Genomic DNA, 22,202 nt, shown 5'->3' on the forward strand with positions numbered 1-22,202 from the left:
TAATAATAATAATAATAATAATAATAATGATAATAATAATAATAATAATAATAATAATAATAACCAACAAGCATTTTGGCGTACTACATAAGATTTCACACTGAAAACATTATGCAACTACTTGAAAGTACTTTAGTGTGTCTTTAAAATTCTGTTAGTCTTGCACGAACTATTTATGGTAATATACAAGATGTGTAAATAAATCCACAGTCACTATTATGAGATATCTTTGAATTGAAAAACCGATAGACAATTGTACAATTCGAGTATATTTGCAATACGTGTTGGATAAAACCAACTGTAGTGTTGATTTTTTTCGGGTTATATAAGCTCAGTTTTATCAGTTTGGCGACACAAATAGCCCAAAGATTCACAGAACAGTCTTTCTTCTAAGTTGGTTTTTAAAAGGAAAGTTCACTTTCTGTGAATGAAAATGAACAGAAATATATTTAAAACCCTGATAATATAATTTTCTCTATCCGGGAGGATTTTGGCGAGATTATTATAAATTAGAAATTTACAAAGCTTTGAAATGTGAAACCTTTCTCTAATAACTCGAAGGACTGATGAAAAGGGAAAGGGAGACAATAGGCTCTAAAGGGCTATACATGCAGCGATGTGCCCCTTTACTTAGAGTGAAGTAAAAGGAACCATACTCGAGTATTTTATGGGGGTGGGTGTGGTTGTAATGAGTCACGCGATATGCTCAGAAAACCCTGTTTGGTGCCCTATTAAGTGAGAGTGATTTTTTTTCCCTATTCATATGTAAAAAATCCCTTATCTCTTTAATACCACTTCGAAATTTACGTCCATGTATTCCCAAATATAACCTTCCTGAATCATTATTTACCACGATTAATGAAGATTATAACAATGATTTTTATCTATATGCTCGTCAATTTTCCCTGCAATATAGAAATTCCAAGATACTAGTTGAGAAAGTTTCAAAGGTTGATCTTAACTTTAGTGCTGTTTTTAACATTTATTGATGAGGTCAACAATTTTTCCGAACTTGTGCAAATATCACTCTTATTCAATGTTTAGTTAATGAAACACAGACTGCTTATTGATTGGCAGTAGACTGGTTTAAAGGATTAATAGTCTCTAAAGCCAACTTTTCACCCGAGCTAGGACCAAGGAGGGCCAGGGTAATGCCTGCTGAGGACTCAGCAGATAGACCTATAGGCTCCCCAAAAATTCCCCATCCTTAGCTCACGAAGATGGTGAGGTTTCGCCCACTAAAGGAACTAACGAGTCTGAACGGGACTCGAACCCCAGTCTGGCGTTTGAAAACAAGTTTGTAGTTCATGCAGATGACGCTATTCTCTTTATATCGATTCCATCTTCTGGCTGTCCACCTATGGTTGCTGAATCACCCCAGCTAAAATTACTGCATGGTCATGCTTGGAGAATGAAGCAAATCCTCAGTGTTAGTAGATCCAGGATATTTGAACTTACCTAAAAATTTAGATCGACATTGTTTCTTTAACTACGTGTACCTCATTTAAATTTTTAGATTTCATTCTTGATTCCAAACGTAGCCAGTTTACCTCTTTCCTTGCTCCATACATTAGTATATTATGAAAGTCTTTCGAGTTTCTTAGAGACATAACTATCTCCAGGAAGCTTTTACTCTCTTATTTTGCTATGTTGCGAATGTTTGTTCCTCTGGCTTATATATTAAATCGTTAGACAAAAACTTGAAGCATATATAATTTTCCTGGTGCTGGTCGTTGATTTAGTTCATTGCGCGTGAATCGTGAATTTTCCATAGTTTGTATTATCCTTTGTTGCAGATTTTCACAGGCTAAATCATCGTACATGCAATATTGAATTTGAAATTAAATTTATTCCCTTTCCTTTCTTCATATGACGTTTAATACAACACATTATCCTAGTGGTTGAAAATATTTTTTTTTTTTATGTATTTAAACTGGTGGAGATGAAAGAGTTAAATTTTGGTGTAAAAGAGTCTTAATATTTTTATGTATTATATATTATCAGTGTTCTTTTATGATTTAAATTTTACCCCTCAATTTATCTTACTGATTTTTTTTTCGTGTTGGAGTGCTTTGGTTTGTATTATTCTGATCTTGTAACTAGGGTTGCAGTTTGCCTTGAAATACCGTGTGATTTTTACCTTTTAAGAGTAAGAGACAATGAACATGTAGTTATATTTCTTTGCTAGCGCAGCTGTGTTTTATGCGAAAACGTTTTTATCTTCGTGAAGAAATATATATATTTTTTTTATTTTACAATTTTAATCTTTTCCTAAATTGACTTTTAGAAAATTTTCATTCCCTTCAAAATGGAAGAAGAATTACAAGATTTTTTTGGCAATTAATTCAACTCTTTTTACTGTTATTACTAAAGCAGCATTATTCATTACAGGACTGAAACTTATTTCCAATTGCTAACTTAAGAGGTGATTTATAGAAGATGTGGACATTTCTACTAAGTCTCATGAATTCACTGTGGAAGCAATGCTAAGAAAAATCGTTGATATACAGTAGTAATTTCCCTTCGTTAGTAATTTTCTTCTCTTAATATCATAAAGTATTTTTTGTAAATAAGATATTATCACCAGCTTTTAATGTGAACATTGACTTTCTTGGGGTATCGCAAATCGGCAGTATGGTGTTATAATGGAATAAATGTTAACTTAAGAATTTCTTACTTTTCCATATTTTTTTTTTTTACTCATAAATATTTTTTCTGGCATTATATAGAATAATCCACGACGCAGATCTCAGGAAATCTAGAAACTTATAAAGCATATATAGTTATTTATTAAATCAGCCATATTATTAGGTAACAGTTATCTAATACATCATATTATATCAATTTGTATTTCTTATATATCTTATAGCTTTTTATACCCCAGGAACTGTATCCTATATACATGGCAATCCGGATTAACTCAATTTTCGTTGGGAGTTGGTTGCCAGACAGTATCCTCAGACAAATCAAGCCAATTCTCACTGAAGCATCAGTATTTACATATGAACTCTCAGCCTTTTTCTGGCAGTTAACATTGTTATAACAATTTAAGATAGAGTGAATCTTAAATTTTTCATTTATTCTGAGTCGAGAAGTATCATACACGCAAGGAAAGGTTACATCATAAGAGTCAGCTGATATAAGTTAGTAGATTAAAGAGATCCCTAACCAGTTATCTCCTTAATGGGAAAATATTGAAATATTGTGGACTCATGTAGGAGTTGTGGGTAAGAAAAAAAGCTAAATCAACATTAAATCTACCACAAATTAGCAATAAACTCCACTTTATGGGTTGTGTAATCACCATAAAGAATCTTAAAGGTGAAAATGGCAAAAAAAGAGGAATGATAAATCAGAGAAATAAATTGAAAAAAAAAAAAACCTACCTTTTCTCCATGGGGTCATCAGAATAAAAAAAATAAAAATGAACGTAGTTTTATCAAAATTACTTAATCGTCATGTACCATAGGCTTTTAATGTGTACACATCAAGAGAAAATTCTCAACCTCAATGAGTTTGACGCTATTTTAACCATAAAGCATATTATTTAAGAATGTAAAGTCTTCAGATGAGCAAGAAATTTACATTTTGGTGAAGAAGAAAAAGAAAAAAAGAAAAAAAAACTTGGGGATATTTTATCGGATTCTGGGAGTTTTTTTTGCATAGATTTATTAAATAAAATTTAATTTGCCTTTTATCGTAGATTTTTTTTAATTTATTCATTTTATCCCTTACATTCTATATATATATATATATATATATATATATATATATATATATATGTATATATATATATATATATATTCGGCTCAGAAAATCATTTGAACAAGTTCTGAGAGTCAAGTTTGACTATATGTACCATCTCAATCCTGATCATTCATTGACTTTAGGATAAAATGTAATATCAACAGATATTAAAGAGAGTTGTTAATCTGATCCAAAGGACTCCTTCCCCAGAAAAAGAATGATATGCTTGCCAACTTTCAATAAAAAAAAAACATTACTTTGCCTTTTGTTAACAGTTTACCTGTTTGTATATCAAACTGTAGGGTTCAGTTTCTCCTTGCTGTGTAAAGAGCAAATTTCACCTACAATGTACTCGGCTTCCTGAAGATGTGTTTATACTGCGAAGTTTGTTTAACTTCTATGTTACCCTTTCTATATAACTCTAATCATTTTGATTTGTGGCCCAATTTCATTAGCATTCTCAACTACCATGCTCTTCCCCAGCCTTATTGCGATCCTCTGTAGCTGCTTTATCAATGCATACATATTTCATTGGTTGTATAAATAAAGGCTAATTGGACTTTCAGGAAACTGGCCAAATGTTGACATTACATATATTATCTCATTATATTCTGTAATTTGAGATTATGAAATATCAAATCTTCATTCTAAGAATTACCATTATACCATTTAATCTGATTTCCAATCAACCTTCAGAAGATTAACCCTTCTGCTGTGGGAATAAATCTATACCTTCCATAGCATATCCTTAGCAAATAAGACAAGCAAATTAGAGGTTCCAGCTCCATTGCCTGCAGATATTTTATGATATATTTTTTTTTTCAATATTAAGTAGAACAAAAGTCGAGTTTATTTTCCATAATGTAAATATATGATTTTGTAATTCATATATATTTTGTTTGCCTATAATCATATTGGGAATAGATATTTTATACAGAGGATGATCGTGTTTCCTTACAGAATTTCTAAAGAAAATTCCAGAGGACATTAAATACACGTTTCTTGATCTTATTGGCAACCATCTTTCATTACTAAGGATAATGTTAATAGTCTTGTGGTGGCCTATGTGGTAACGTCCCTGACTGGTGATCACCAGACAGGATTCGATTCCCACTCAAACTTGTTAGTTCCTTTAGTAGCTGTAACATCGACATGCTTGTGAGCTAAGGGTGGGGTTTTGGAGGAGCCTATAGGTCTATCTGCTAAATCATTAGCAGCTATTATCTAGTCCTACTTGATCCTAGTTTGGGTGGAGAGGGTGCTGGGGCGTTGATCATATGTATATATGGTTATTCTCTAAGGTATTTCTGTGCTTGATTGGGCAGTGTCACTGTCCCTTACCTCTGTCATTCACGAGTGGCCTTAAAGGCTGCTGCAGAGAGTAGGAAAGGCTTTATTGGGTCATTTGAGAGTATTAGTAGACTCGTTACAAAATCTAATTATACTTATATTTATCGAGTATATTTTTCTTTAACAGTTGTGCAATTAGTCCATAAACTATTAAGATATTTCATAATGATAGTAAAAATAAAATAAATCAATCGTTTCTAATGAATGCTGACCGGAGTCATTGAAACATTACCGTAATCTATTTATTTATTTATTAGATTTTTGTTGCATAATATTTGTTGTGGCTTTTACTTTTTTATCATCATTTGAGATTACAATTCCTTTTTTTTAAATAAATTCATTTGAAATATTTGTAGGAAATATCTTTTTGTATTATCTGAAGATATAAACACAAATCAGTTGAAAATATGATAATATGAAATACCAGAGAATTACTCCTACGCTGTCTGCTGTTTAAGTGCCTGTATTTGACATTATGAATAAGAAATGAAATATATAATATGAATGGGTTGTGACAACTGGAAAATTACTAATCTTAGAAGCAAATTGTGGAACAATATTGGAACCGCTTCATGCATAGAAAAGAGTAAGTAGGTGTTTTCTTGATATCTTTATTGCATTTCTCAGTAATAGATTGCAGAGTAGTTGATGGTTACCATAATGAGTATGACTAAATTTTATATATTTTGGATTTACCTCATGCTTAGGTTTAGGTAGCATATTTATATATCCAGTTTGTTTGCTTACAGGAGATTGTAAAAATGTAAAACTATATTCCTTTGTGTAAACAAAAAGAATAAACATAAGAAAGTATTGACTACAAATAATATTGATGTGAATTTCTTGAACTAGGTTGTAAAAGTTTCAGCATGTCATTTTTCACCAATATATTCATTTTATATCTTTCTATTAAGTTTTCTATTCTAAATAATATTCAAAGGCCACTCGTTTCGGTGTTTTCACCGCTCACTGACTATAGTGGTGGATTCCGTCTTGCAACATTTGAATTTCAAAATAGATTATACGCTCGGGTCTGTTGTAATGTCTCCCATGTAGCTGACTTCACTTAATGTTCAACCCGTCCCAGTTCATAGGTCTCTCGTTAGTCAAAGTTGGGTCATGTGGATTAGGTGGTCATTGCCTTCCAAGACTGGAGTCCAGTCGATTGGGTCTTTCTCTCTCACGCGTAAATCTTAATGGAATTTTAATCAAAATTGATTGTTGTTCCTACTTCCGGAAGCCTTGGAGATGAACATTTCTTATACATTCTTATCATAAGTATTTGTCACAGATATTGGTTATTTTTATAAAGAATTTAGATATCTTAAGTCAATAGCATGTCTAAGGATCCCATGCAATTTAGAATTCTGTAACAAATCTTAAGTCTTTATATACTCCATTATAATCATTTTATCATAATTGCAAAAAACACTGAATTGAAGTCATAAGGAATCGAAAATGTTGTAATACAATCGAATTGAAATAAATGTTGATTTTATGCTGAATACAAAAAAAAAAATTTACAGGATTTTTTATTCAAATCATATTCTTTTCGCTTTTTATTTCATAGCATTATAAACTTGACATTATCGTTACATTGATCGTGAAGAAAGAGATAAGCGTGTCAAAATTTTCAGTCTAATTCACGGGAAAACGAAGGAATTTTTCTTTCCAAGTTACTCCGCCTTCGTCGTTACCGATGAAATGCTCTTCCGGTTCACTGTCACTCCCAGGTAAGATTTATCAACCAGTTAAGTTCCAGTTCTTTCAGCTCGTGTGACGTTTGCCGTACCTTGCATTTACAGTCTGAATATATATTATCATACATGTCCATTCAGAGCTGATCTCGATAATATTTTTGAAATTTCTCTCTCTCTCTCTCTCTCTCTCTCTCTCTCTCTCTCTCTCTCTCTCTCTCTCTCTCTCTCTCTCTCTCTCTCTGGGGATGAAACACAAACCATAATAGTGATGAATGCACAGGGTTTAGTCACGAGTTACTCTAAAAGGAAAATAGAGTTCTTAAAAGAACTAACCCAAATTTAAAAAATAGATATATTAAATGTAAGTGAAACATGGTATTCCCAAGAGACTGGCAGTGATGACCAGATAAAGGGTTTCCAAACATATAGATCAGACAGAACAAATAGGAATCAAGGGGGAACCGCAATATATGGAAGAGACATAAATCAAGTAAAAGTCTGTGAAAAATACAGCAACACAGAATGTGAATTGATTGCAGTAGAATGTGAATTTGAAAAACTAGAGAATATTTTAGTTTACAGACCCCCAAATACCAAGGAGTTTGACATAATACTAGAAACAATAGATGATATATGTAGAAACCATAAAGACTGGAATATACTCCTATCCGGAGATTTCAACTTTCCTTTCGTGGATTGGAAAGAACTGATAGAAGAGAGTGGTTGTATATATGCATATAAAAAAGAGAGTAATAGTAGCGCAGAAGATAAGAGGCTATTTGAAAAGCTTCAAGATATGGTATTAGAACATAATATGCAACAAGTAAACCACATTCCAACAAGAAAGGAAAATGTCCTAGATTTCGTAATTGTGAATGAGGTGAATTATGTTAAAGAAATAATAGTGTATAACACTGGAATTTCAGACCACAATGTCCTAGAATTAATAGTCCATTCCAAAGCAAGTGATCGCAGGGATAATCAAAGCACAAAACGATAGGAAAGATATGGAAAATACAATTTTTATAGTAAGAATATAAAATGGTCAGAAATAAATAAAGAATTGAACAAAGAATGGAAAAATTTATTCGTAAGTGATAATATACGGGTAAATACGGATATACTGTACAAAATACTGGAGAAAATTGTTGAAAAATATGTACCGAAAAAAACAATAAACAACAGACATGCATACCAAGAGAAAGAAGGATCTTATTTCAGAAAATTAGAAAGTGGAAGAAAAATCTTGCAAAAGAAAAAAATCTATGGAAATAAAAAGTAAGATAGAAAATGCAGAACAAAAGATTATACAATCGAAAGAAAATTAAAAAAGTGACTTAGAAGAAAGGACACTTCAAAATATCAGAAAAAAACCAAAGTACTTTACTCTTATACAAAAAAAGATGAATAAAGGGAGATTAGAAATTGGCCCTCTAAGAATTGACGGATGGTTAACAAATAAAAAAATGGAAATATGTAACATATTAGCAGACAAATATAAGAGTGACCTCACGCCAAGAATTGCGAATGAGAATAATGAAACAGAAATGAGAGAAGAAAATTTTGAATATCTAACGGATATAGATATTAATGAAGCAGATATTGTCAAGGATATAAGCAAAATTACAAATCGATCGGCGGCCGCACCAGATGGAGTTCCAGCGATTTTTAAAAAAAAATACTACACACACTATTGCGAAGCCGCTTGCAATACTGCTAAGACAAAGCGTAGATAAGAGCGAGATATATGTTAAACATAAATTAGCTTATATAACCCCGATTTTCAAAAGTGGATATAGACTAGAGGCAAGCAATTATAGACCTGTTATTCTAACATCACATATTATGAAAGTGTATGAGAGGGTAATAAAAAAAAGAAAATAATGAATCATTTGGTTAAAAATAAAAATATAGGTCAACACGGTTTTGTGCCCGGAAAGAAATACACAAACCCAACTGATAGCACACTATGAAAACATATACAAAAATATGATAAATGAAAATGACACAGATGTGATCTATCTAGATTTTGCAAAAGCCTTTGACAAGGTAGACCATAATATATTAGAGAAGAAATGAGAAACCATACTATTGTGGGAAAGATAGGTAGATGGGTAAAAGAATTCCTGAAAAACAGAAAACAGTTAGTGTTTGCAAATGACGAGAAATCAGATAAAGATCAGGTAATATCTGGCTTGCCACAAGGTACGGTATTAGCTGCACTGCTGTTTGTTATGATCTCAGACATAGACTGTGATGTTAAAAACTCTGTAGTGAGAAGTTTCGCCGATAACACAAGAATATGTAGAGAAATTACTTGTGATGAAGATAGGAACTCACTACAAAGAGATCTGAACAAAATATATGAATGGGCGGAGATAAATAGGATGGTATTTAACTCCGATACATTCGAATCAATAAATTATGGAAACAGAGAAGGAATGGTATATGCATACAGGAGACCTAATAACGAGACAATCAGAAACAAGGAAGCAATTAAGGACGTTGGTGTAATGTTAAATAAGAATATGTTATGTAACGACAAAATAGCAACACTGTTGGCTAAATGTAAAGCAAAAATGGGAATGCTATTCAGACACTTCAAAACAAGAAAAGCTGAACACATGATTATGCTTTACAAAACTTATGTACGTAGTACATTCGAGTACTTCAATGTGATATGGTACCCACACTACGAAAAGGATATTACACAAATAGAGAGTGTACAAAGGTTATATACTGCTAGAATAGAAGAAGTTAAGGACCTTGACTACTGGGAAAGACTGCAATTTTTTAAACTATACAGTCTAGAAAGGAGAAGAGAATGCTATATGATAATACAAGCATGCAAATAAATTGAAAGAATTACTGAAAACATCATGGAGCTAAAAATATCAGAAAGAGCAAGCCGAGGTAGGTTAGTAGTGCCAAAAACTATACCAGGAAAACTAAGGAAAGCGCACAGGACATTAATCCACTATGCACCAGCATCGATAATGCAGCGACTATTTAAAGCACTGCCAGCTCATCTAAGAAACATATCAGGGGGGAACCTAGATATATTTAAGAATAAGCTCGATAAATACCTAAGATACATCCCAGACCATCCAAGACTGGAAGATGCAAAATACATCGGAAGATGCATTAGCAACTCTCTGGTGGATTTACGAGGTGCCTCACACTGAGGGACCTGGGGAAACCAAGCATAGAATAAGGCAATAAGGTAAGGCTCTCTCTCTCTCTCTCTCTCTCTCTCTCTCTCTCTCTCTCTCTCTCTCTCTCTCTCTCTCTCTCTCTCTCTCATATCTGATTTCACTACTAACTTTATAGAACTATCTTGATGGATAAGCTTAATCTGATTATATCTCACCCTAAGTAGGTAAGACTTGATTATGAAATATGTCTCTAGGTTTAAATGGGCTCAACACTTCAGATCAAAAAATATATATCTAAGTATATCATTCATATTGATTAAAACGATGATTGATTTAAAACTCGGAGAAAAAACAATTGTCTAACTCAATAATAATCATTGAAATATCTTTTTATACACTTTGCGAGAACTACTATACTAATTTAAATCGCAGAGATTCGCGAACACAAAACTGATACATAATACTATTTCTTTTATGATCATAATTCATACAAGCATTTGAAAAAAAAAGGAAGTCAGAAAATATTTCTACCTGCTAATCATTGTAGTGTGTGTTTTATTTTTTTTTATTTCATCATTGTTAAGATTAACTAATTGATGATAAGCTCGATTAATTTTTTTCATATTCTATTATATTAAAAGTTAATTTCTGTTAAATCCCTGGCTTTCTTACCAAAGAGCAGTTACAGACGACATCTTAGATAATCAATGAATTATTTTCATCTCTCTATTTTTAATAGATTATGATTACAAAGTAGTATCTGTCATTAGAACATAGCAAGCGGACTCAAACAGGTCTTGGAAACAAAGCCGATAGTAGTTGACTTCACTTTCTCATCTATTTGTCCGTCAGTAAAAACTGCCTTACATGAAATTCTCATTTTTCTCAAGCAGCGTTAGAATTATCATAAACTACACTAATATCCAAAGATGCTTTTCTTTATATTAACACTAATGTGTAAATTAACTTATTTGAACACAGTGCCTCGATGTGCTTTTCTGCAATTTTAAATACGACGCTTGACAGAGGGAACTATGCACAAAGGACCCATTCCAAGGGCTAGTATATATGGAGGTAGCAGATATCCAGGGATAGCGTAATATTTTCTAGTAACATGAAATTTGAAAACATTTTGTCAGAGATCCGCATTTTTAGAATCCTGTCCGTCCAATTTCTAGGACTAAACCAAATGTACATAATGCTTAGAGAAAGGAGACTTCCCTTCCGCACTGGCATACAGAGCAGCAGCATTTCCAAAAAATACACAAAACTTTAACATTTGACCCAACGTTTGCCTAATGGGTGCAAAATGAGCGCGTTGCTCCAGGCAACGACGGAGTAGAGATGGAAATTTCCAATGATGCCATGTAAATCCTAATTCTGCGAACAGACACTGAATTTGTATTCTACTTGAGTTAGGGGTGGGGAGTAAATACTGTAGGTCAAAATCGACTAACTACCGATAGAAAAAAATCTCGAGAATTTACTAGCATGACCGCAATAACGACTGCAAATCAATTCAAGTCACCAGTAATAGCATTAGATGCCATTGGATGGCGGGATTGTCCTAATGAAATAATTTAAATTGGAATTTGAAATATTCTTCTGCAAGGACGAGTATCGCTGCCGCAACATTCACTTGCGAACTACAATGTTCGTAGCAACGAATTCAGCATTGCTGAGCAACGATCTATTGTAATTAATATTTGATTTCCGTAAGGAAGCTAAAGTGTAGCCCATGGGATCGATTAAGATATTTATAATTCAATCTACTGACAAGTGATAACTATATAAGAAAAAGGGAAGTTTGATTATTCCATTTACATATATTACAAATGAACCTTTTTTGCTATTGGAAAACGATGATCAATGAGAATGGTGACATATATTTTTTCTATTCTATTAAACTCCGATATTGCCTTTATTCTATTTATTGCTGCGACTGTTCAGCTATTATTAATATTATTATTATTATTACCAGCCAAGCTACAACCCCAGTTGGAAAAGCAAGATGCTATAAGCCCAACGGCTTCAATAGGAAAAAATAGCCCTGTGAGAAAAGGAAATAAGGAAATGAATAAATGATGAGAATAAATTAACAATAAATCATTCTAAAAACAGTAACAACGTAAAAACAGATATGTCCTATATAAACTATTAATGTCAAAAGCAGATATGTCATATATAAACTATAAAAAGACTCATGTCAGCCTGGTCAACATAAAAACATTTGCTCCAACTTTGAACTGATTCAACTACCCGATTAGGAAGATCATTCCACAACTTGGTAACAGCTGGAATAAAACTTCTAGAATACTGTGTAGTATTGAGCCTCATGATGGAGAAGGCCTGGCTATTAGAATTAACTGCCTGCCTAGTATTACGAACAGGATAGAATTGTTCAAGGAGATCTGAATGTAAAGGATGGTCAGAGTTATGAAAAACCTTATGCAACATACATAATGAACTAATTGAACGACGGTGCCAAAGATTAATATCTAGATCAGGAATAAGAAATTTAATAGACCGTAAGTTACTGTCCAACAAATTAAGATGAGAAGCAGCAGCTGAACACCAGACAGGACAACAATACTCAAAACAAGGTAGAATGAAAGAATTAAAACACTTTTCCAGAATAGATTGATTACCAAAAATCTTGTAAGACTTCCTCAATAAGCCAATTTTTTGTGCAATTGAAGAAGACAGAGACCTAATGTGTTTCTCAAAAGTAAATTTACTGTCGAGAATCACACCTAAAATTTCAAAAGAGTCATACAAATGTTACCGAGTAGCCCATGACTCACGAATGCGAACAAATATTTGTCTAATTCATAAATCTTAGCAGTGAGTTATTAAATACACAAAAACCTACAAAAGAAAATATTATTGCAAACGTTTCTTTAAAAAAAATATGACGCTCCCTTATTTCTCTACAAACGGTGTTTTCAAAGCCAAAAAAAAAAAAAAAAAAATAAAGGAAAGGAACATATTTTTGCAGAAGAAGTATGAGAGCTGGCTAGTCTAAAAACACAATTCTAGTGTTTCAACTGGGTTTATGTTGTGAATTACAATCCTTTTAATTGCGCTAGTTCTCTTGAGCACCAAATGTTGAGTAATTACGAGCTTTAAAAAGGCGAATTTGCTTAAATCGACAATGAGATTACAGTAAAAGGTGATAGAGAAGATTCAAAAATAGAGAAGATTAAAAAATACTGTGGTTATCATAAGTTTAATAAACGGCCACATAAAAAGCTCTATTCAGTACAAAAGCTAGGAGAATAATCTTTTGTGAAAAGAAAAAAAAAATTAATTATTGGATTTCCTCTCCATTTCAATCTTATATTCTTATTTCCTTTTTGTAATTACTGTACTTCTCCTGCAAAAAAACTACTAGCATTCTAATGATTTTCACATTTTTTGAACATGGCATACAAAAGAAAACTTTATAGTACAAGAAATGGGATGATTTAGTAACAAATATGTTTTCTAAAACTCTTATCTGAAGAACTTAAGACATTTATTTTGAGATACATGTTGCACTAATGGCCTATGTTAATTCATATGGATTCAAGCACAAATATTTTTCTATTATGCAAAAATATTTTACTAAAACGAATGAATTTAAAAATACAAGAAATAAGATGAAAATACCATCAATATTAACAAATAATACAAAAACATGGCCTCAAATGCTTCTAGCTATCAACATAGTACATTCACTATCTCCTTTAAATATTTAATTCTAACCGTTTCCTATATCTAAACAAGGGTAGATCAGCATTGTGTCAAAAGCTCTACAAACATTGCTGCCAAACACCCACACTCGGGATTCTGTTTCATTAAGGCCCCTACGATACATTACTTCTTCCTATCTATCTATTCAGCACATATTCGTTTCTCATTTTCCCAAAATTCCAAATTATACAGTCTTCTCTCTCACTTACTTTCTTCCATTCTCTGCCATTCATGAGGGACCTTTAAACCTTTAAACCTTTAAACCATATTACGGCATTTAAATCTATATTTTTTGGTAGAATAAGTATTCTATTTCTTTATTTGCAATAATTTGTACGCTTCTTACATCACACATGCAACGCTAACAATTCGTTTCAACAATATCACCTCTTTAAGGTCAGTTGAATCTACAATATCTTGATACACTGCAAATAGCTTAATGGACACGGCTCTTTACTTCAAAATCTTATGCATAAAGCTTTTTTCCTTCCTTAGTCTGCTATATTTATGAGTTTACAGGGCCTTGGAGAAGAATGTAAAAGGAAATTCAGCTATTTAAATATTTCTGTGAAATTTGTGCTACCTTTCTGCATCTTAGTAACTACAAAACATTGTTTCATCTAGAATACACAGCCTGAAAAGACACAAGGATGAAAGATATGATAAAGGTAATTCCAATGCAGAGATGCTCGTCATTTGTGAGCTAAATCACAGGCAAATTCAAAACAATATCTAATTTGTCTGAGTTATGATGTAGAGTTACAATAAACAATACGAAACCGGATATACTGTATAGATAATCATTTACAAACGCTTTTATCCTAATTTTTCAAAAATTTTCGTATAATTCATTTGCATTAATTTTCTTATTAAATCACAGTTATAAACATAAGATATATATATATATATATATATATATATATATATATATATATATATATATATATATATATATATATATATATATATATATATGTATATAGTATGCACGTTGTATAGTTTTAAAGGTTCAAAACTCTAATATATACTGTATATATATATATATATATATATATATATATATATATATATATATATATATATATATATATATATATATTATGCACGTTGTATAATTTTAAAGGTTCAAAACTCTAATATATATATATATATATATATATATATATATATATATATATATATATACACACATACATATATATACACACATATATATATATATATATATATACATATATATATATATGTATATATATATATATATATATATATATATATATATATATATATATATATATATATATATATATATATATATTGTACCAACCGTGTTTCACACAATTGTACATAATTCCTTTTGTATATATTATGCTTGTATCTTCGCTCTTCCCTCGCACTAAAATGAACATGAAAATTCATGTCTGGTTTTTCCTCTGTAATATTGTCTGTCTTGTGAACTTGTTATGCCCTGTTGCCTTGAGGTTTTGTATATAAGGAGAATGTTCTACAATAATATAACTCAGTCGTTTCCAACCTGCCTTTGAGTTCACAGCCTTACTCAGCGCCGTCACATTGGTGACCCCGGAAGTCGACTCCCTCCCACTGCCTTCCACCACCACCTTCCTCGCCCCTCCATCGTTGGTACTATGACGGAGACGGACTCTACTACAGCAGTTGGCGATGCGGCCGCCCCATTGAAACTTTCACCGTTCGCCAGCGGAGAAACATTTGCTTGGTTTCAACGCGCTGAAGTCCACTTTCGTATCAGGGGCGTGACTCGCTCAACCACCAAAGCGGATTATGTTCTCGCGACGATACCCGAGGACACCTTCCCAGAAATATCCGACTGGCTTTGTGAACAAGGAGACACCCCAATAGCGTATGACGCCCTCAAAACATACCTTCTGCAGCAGTACTCGCCGTCGCCACCCGCCTGTATAGCAAAGCTTTTTCAGCTCTCGCAACAACCGTTGGGGGACCAAAGGGCTTCACTTGCCCTCAGGGAAATGACCAGTATCGCTCGCCTTCAACCTGCCACAGACGGCTCTCCTCGTGAGGTGAACCTACTTCGTGCCCTTTGGATACACCGTTTACCCAAACCTGTACGCGCTGCCATACCCGATGTCGATAGTTTACCCATAAAGGACTTGATGACCAAAGCCGACGCCCTTATGGACAGCCACTTCAAGACCTCCATCAACGCCTCCACCCCTGACGACGAGGATGCCTATTCAACGTCAACCGAAGCTGACATGAATGCAGTAGAACATACACGCCTACCCCGTGACGTGCCGAAGCGGCGACAAAGCCGCCCACCACCCACCAATCGCTTGCGCCCCAACGAACGACTTCTACAGCCACTTACTACCTCCCATCCGCCGCAGTTTTGCTACTACCACTTCAGATTCGGGGTAACCGCGAAGAAATTTGCCAAAGATTGTCAGTGGCCAAAAAACGTGTAAGTAGGCCATCGCTTGTGGCGGTGGCCTCCCATGTTTCTAATCTTTTCTTTTTACAGGATGCAGGAACGGGCGTACGATTTTTGGTAGACACGGGTGCTTGTTGTTCTCTTTTGCCAAGGAAACTCTTCAAGGCACAACGTAGTCTGTCTACATCTGCCGACGTCCGCTTGGTAGCTGCCAACGGATCTGCGATACCCACCTACGGTTACGAGAACCTCACATTATCGTTCGGAAATGGTAAATTCAATTGGAAGTTTCTCGTTGCTGACGTCACAATGCCAATCCTCGGTGCGGATTTCCTCTCTCATTTCCACCTTCTGGTTGATGTCGCCCACCGACGATTGGTCAACGCAGACTCGTACTTGTCGACACCTCTTCAACCCGCCCCCTCTAACCTCGCTCTCCACATCAGCGCACCCACGGATGCCTACGCCCACCTCCTCACGTCGTACCCAGAAGTTTTCCGTCCAGAACTTCGCCAAACACCCATGGTTCCTGCCAAGCACGGTATTTATCACCATATCAAGACGACGGGACCCCCAGTCTTCGCAAAATTCAGACGTCTGGCACCGGAACGATTGGCAGCCGCCAAACAGACGTTCGCCGAAATGGAGAAAATGGGCCTTTGCCAAAAGGCCTCCAACCCATGGTCGTCACCCTTACACATTGTTCTGAAGAAAGACGGCTCCCTCCGTCCGTGCGGGGATTACAGGCGCCTGAACATGCAAACAGAACCGGATCACTACCCCCTCCCAAACATTGCCAATGTAACCTCCTACTTGCACAAAGCGAAGGTTTTCTCTACACTCGACCTCCTGAAGGGGTATTATCAGGTGCCTATGAACCCAGAAGATATCCCCAAGACCGCCATCACCACTCCATTTGGCACATACACCTTCAATTACTCCTGTTTTGGCCTTCGTAATGCTGGGTCAACGTTTCAACATCTCATGGATGGCATCTTAGAGGACCTCCCTTTCTGTGTATGTTATGTGGACGACATACTTGTGTTCTCCTCCTCAAAAGAGGAACACCTCCGTCACCTGCGCATCGTGCTCGACCGCCTGCAACAAAACGGCCTTGTAGTCCGGTACGACAAGTGTACCTTTGGCGCCAACGAAGTGTCGTTCTTAGGGCACCGTATCACTCCTGAAGGAGTCCATCCCCTCCCTGAGAAGGTAGCAGCCGTTCAGAATTTCCCCGCGCCCTCGACCGTCAAAGCTCTGCAGGAATTCTTGGGTATGATCAACTATTATCACCGTTTTCTGCCAGCCATTGCCGCCACTCTTGCTCCCCTCTACGCCTCCCTCAAGGGCAAGCCAAAGGACCTGAAGTGGGGTCCCCTTCAAGAAGCAGCCTTCTGCAATGCAAAGAAGGCTCTATCAACTGCTGCGGCTCTCACTCTTCCTATCCCACACGCCCCTCTCCTTCTCTCCACCGATGCCAGCGACGTCGCTATTGGTGCAGTACTCCAGCAGGTGGTCAAAGGCTCTCCCCGCCCATTGGCCTTCTTCAGCAGAAAACTGTCCAAGGCAGAATCGGGTTATTCTACCTTCGATCGAGAATTGCTGGCGGTGTACTTGGCTGTCCGTCACTTTCGCCATTTCTTAGAAGGTACGCCCTTCATCATTCGCACAGACCACATGCCTCTGGTACACGCCCTCACTCGACAGTCTGATGCCTGGTCTGCCCGTCAACGCCGACATCTCTCCGCCGTGGCTGAATAAAATTGCACCCTCCAATACGTCCCTGGGAAAATAAATCCCGTTGCCGATGCCCTGTCAAGAAACACGTTGGCTGCCGTTCAACTGGGATTGGATTACAACGCCCTGGCTGAAACCCAATGACAGGATCCAGAGTATCAAGCATGTAGGACATCCTGCACGTCCCTCCGTTGGGAAGATTTTCCCCTCGAAGACTCCAACACCACCCTCCTCTGTGACGTCAGTACTGGTAGACCGCGACCTTGGATTCCTGCTCCCATGCGCCGACAGGTGTTTGATTTCATCCACGGCCTTTCACATCAATCGTGCCGTTCTACTGCACAGCTGCTGAAGGCAAAGTTCATTTGGCACGGCATTTCTAAGGATGCTAAGGATTGGGTCCGTGCCTGTACTTCTTGCCAAACTTCCAAAGTACATCGACACACGGATTCAGGAGTGGGCACCTTTCCTCAACCTCAACGTCGTTTCGCACACATTCACGTCGACGTTGTAGGCCCCCTACCCACGACACAAGGACATCGTTACCTGTTTACGTCATCAACCGCTCCACTCGTTGGCCTGAAGCCATTCCCATGGAAACTGCAACGTCAGCCTCATGTACATCTGCCTTACTCTCTGGATGGATTTCAAGATTCGGTATCCCTGAGCATATTACTTCTGACAGGGGAACCACTTTCACCTCTCAATTGTGGACGTCATTAGCGAATCTCCTGGGCATCACCCTACATCAGACAACGGCCTACAACCCCGCTGCCAATGGAATGGTTGAACGTTTTCATCGCACCCTCAAAGCAGCTTTGATGTCCCGCTGCAAGGATTGCAACTGGTTTACTCAGCTTCCCTGGGTCCTCCTGGGTCTAAGGACCACTCCTAAAGACGCCCTCGACGTCTCGGCAGCTGAAATAGTGTATGGCGACCCGTTGTTCGTCCCTGCCGAATTTTTTCCTTCTACAACCTCCGACGACGATCTCCAGCGCATACGTCACGTCGTGGGAAAATTTACTCCGTGCCGCCAGACTTACAAGCCCCCAGCGAAGCATCACATACCAACGGACTTGCACTCTGCAACGCACGTCTTCCTGCGCAACGACACCAGCAAGCCACCACTAATGCTCCCTTACACGGGCCCTTTCCTTGTGATCCGACGCAGTCCGAAAGCATTCCTCCTAAACATTCGGGGCAAAGAAGACTGGGTCTCCATTGATCGTCTAAAACCTGCTTATCTTCTGCCAGATGACCCGCCTACAGTTCGCCTCTCTAGATCAGGGCGCCCTATTTAACATGTACAGTATGTCATTTTTAGGGGGGGAGCTATGTACCAACGGTGTTTCACACAATTGTACATAATTCCTTTTGTATATATTATGCTTGTATCTTCGCTCTTCCCTCGCACTAAAACGAACATGAAAATTCATGTCTGGTTTTTCATCTGTAATATTGTCTGTCTTGTGAACTTGTTATGTCCTGTTGCCTTGAGGTTTTGTATATAAGGAGAATGTTCTACAATAATATAACTCAGTCGTTTCCAACCTGCCTTTGAGTTCACAGCCTCACTCGGCGCCGTCACAATATATATATATATATATATATATATATATATATATATATATATATATATATATATATATAAGCTTATATATATATATATATATATATATATATATATATATATATATATATATATATATGTATATATATATATGGGTGTGTGTATGTGTTTGTGTACGTTGTATAATTTTGAACGTTCAAAATCATAATTTAATATATAGCTGGAAATACAAAATTAATGAACATTCCTAAATGAAGCAACATAATTCAGAATTATCAGATGAAATGAGTAAAGTAGAAATATAATTTAAGAAATGAAAAGTTTTGATAACAAAACATACTTATGTAGAACGAACTTTGCACTGGAGTAATAAAGATCTCATGTCATTAACAAAAAGAAACGAAACAAAAAGACTTTGACCAATACAATTTTGTGGAAGAAACTTGAGTGTTTCAAGACTGAATGCATCGTTTTATCACTATCGATTAGGAAATGGGAACGTTATGGTCATTTGATATTTTTCCTATAATGATAATCCTTGCATCCAATATTAGGTTTGCATATTTTAGCGCAATTTTGAATATTAGAATGTTCTTGGTTGGATATTCTGCAACCCTTTTAAAAAGCTTAGATTGTTATAGTTTACTCTGTTACTAATTTGATATTTAGCAATATACATTTCAAGGGTAAGACTCCAAACCCTTTGGCTCCAACCATTTAGTGCATTTCACTCCACGCTAAGAAGTTATATGCGGTTATACCAGTGTTTTCCAACCTTTTTTAAATGATTACCCCAAACTTTTATTTCCAACTAATCAATTACCCCATTGAACATATACCCGGTATCATCGGATGCTTTTTTGCAGCCACCTGATGAACGGTATGGATCATGTAGCCCGCTATTGGCTGCTTATAGTTAAGGATCCAAAACAAATGCAAACTTTTCCATTTTCATGGATATCAAAATTATGGGACTGTGAATAACTCAATTTCAGAACATCTTGATTACCCCAAAAATACGGGTCCATTACCCCACTGGGGTAATTTACCCCAGGGTTGGGAAACACTGGGTTATACTCTTTTCCTCACTGCCCAGAAGTGATAAGATTGAGGAGAATAGGTTCACTAGTTTTCAGATTGTTTCTCAAGTCAAAGTTCGTATTGCACCGCGCAGTGCCTCCACCGTTTTAAACCTCTTTAGATAGACTGAAGTGACGTTGCCCTGAAGATGGATAGGTTTTTCTGCAATCTACATGCATATCTTTTCACAATCTGTTTATAAATATCTACAAGGCATTTTTCTTCCTTGTAGAAATGCTTTGATCTTCAAAAAGAAATAGAATATATATGATACCGATGATATGAATTTTTATCCATTATCACAACACGAAGGCCAATGAAATGAACACCTTCATGTCCTTATCTGACCATGGCTTTGTGAAGTGAAAGAAAATGATGTTTGAGAAAGATTCAAATATATAAACCAATGCATGAATAAACACCGTCGCATCCTTGAGGGAAACATCAGTGCTTGGGAGACATTGCAGTTCGAAATTGCGTGTATATACTGTTAGACACCGCATGAAGTCAGTGAGCAAATTCGGTGTGCTTGCCTGAAAATGAATGTGCATATATTTGCATGTTAAGTAAACAGGGTATATATTAGACCATCTGGAATCTTGAGAAACTAGAGGATCTCGTGTTAAGATTCATCTGGGCTTTAGAATTACGCGTGATCTACCTTGCATTCATTTGGGAATGAAGATGGGACCTTCAGTTGTTATCAATACATTAGATTTTATTTTCATGCCACTAAAAATAATGATGTTCACTTTCTTTAGTTGATTGACGTCCTGTATTTCGTGAACGATGGTAAATTTGGATAAAACCTACAATGTAAGTATGTTAAAATGGCAACAGAAAAACACACATTATCATGAAACACACTCTGTAGCACATAAACGTCTGTTTGTTGAATACGAGTTCAATTTGCTTTATACCTCATAATTGTCTTCGATTATGCATGTTTATCATGATAGAAAAGAATTGATGAAATTCTCTTGGATTTATTAACTTAAGAAACATTGATATTCTTCATTTTATTTGATTTTAGAGGAAACCTGCTCTTAACAACTATACAGAAGATTCCTACTTGACTGAAATCATGTATTTATGAATATTGCAACTCTTCACTAAATAAAACCGTATTTACTTCTTTTATCATTCATGTACATGGATTTCTTTCTTTTTATAAAATATTGAATATATCAATAGAAAGAAAATTTACTCAGTGATACATAATATTGATAATATTAAAAGGATTTATGCCATTATGAGTTGAGTAAAAGGCCTAAAAAATGGCCTAGTGTCTGCTGGGTATTTTTTTCCCTAGAAGTAATACTTGCCAATATTGTGTGGAGTTACCATGGTAGCTCAAATTCTTATATATATATATATATATATATATATATATATATATATATATATATATATATATATATATATATATATATATATATATATATATACATACATATATATATATATATATATATATATATATATATATATATACATATATACATACATACATATATATATATATATATATATATATATATATATATATATATATATATATATATATATATATATATATATATATATATACATATATAAGGATAAGCAATTCCTCATTTTATCTGGCAGTATTGAGTTGCCTAGATAAGTCACTCTTACCAGGATCAATTCCCACTTTCTTCATAAAATCTACTGAACAA

Source organism: Palaemon carinicauda, chromosome 1, assembly GCF_036898095.1.
Source record: "Palaemon carinicauda isolate YSFRI2023 chromosome 1, ASM3689809v2, whole genome shotgun sequence".
Lineage (NCBI taxonomy): Eukaryota > Metazoa > Arthropoda > Malacostraca > Decapoda > Palaemonidae > Palaemon > Palaemon carinicauda.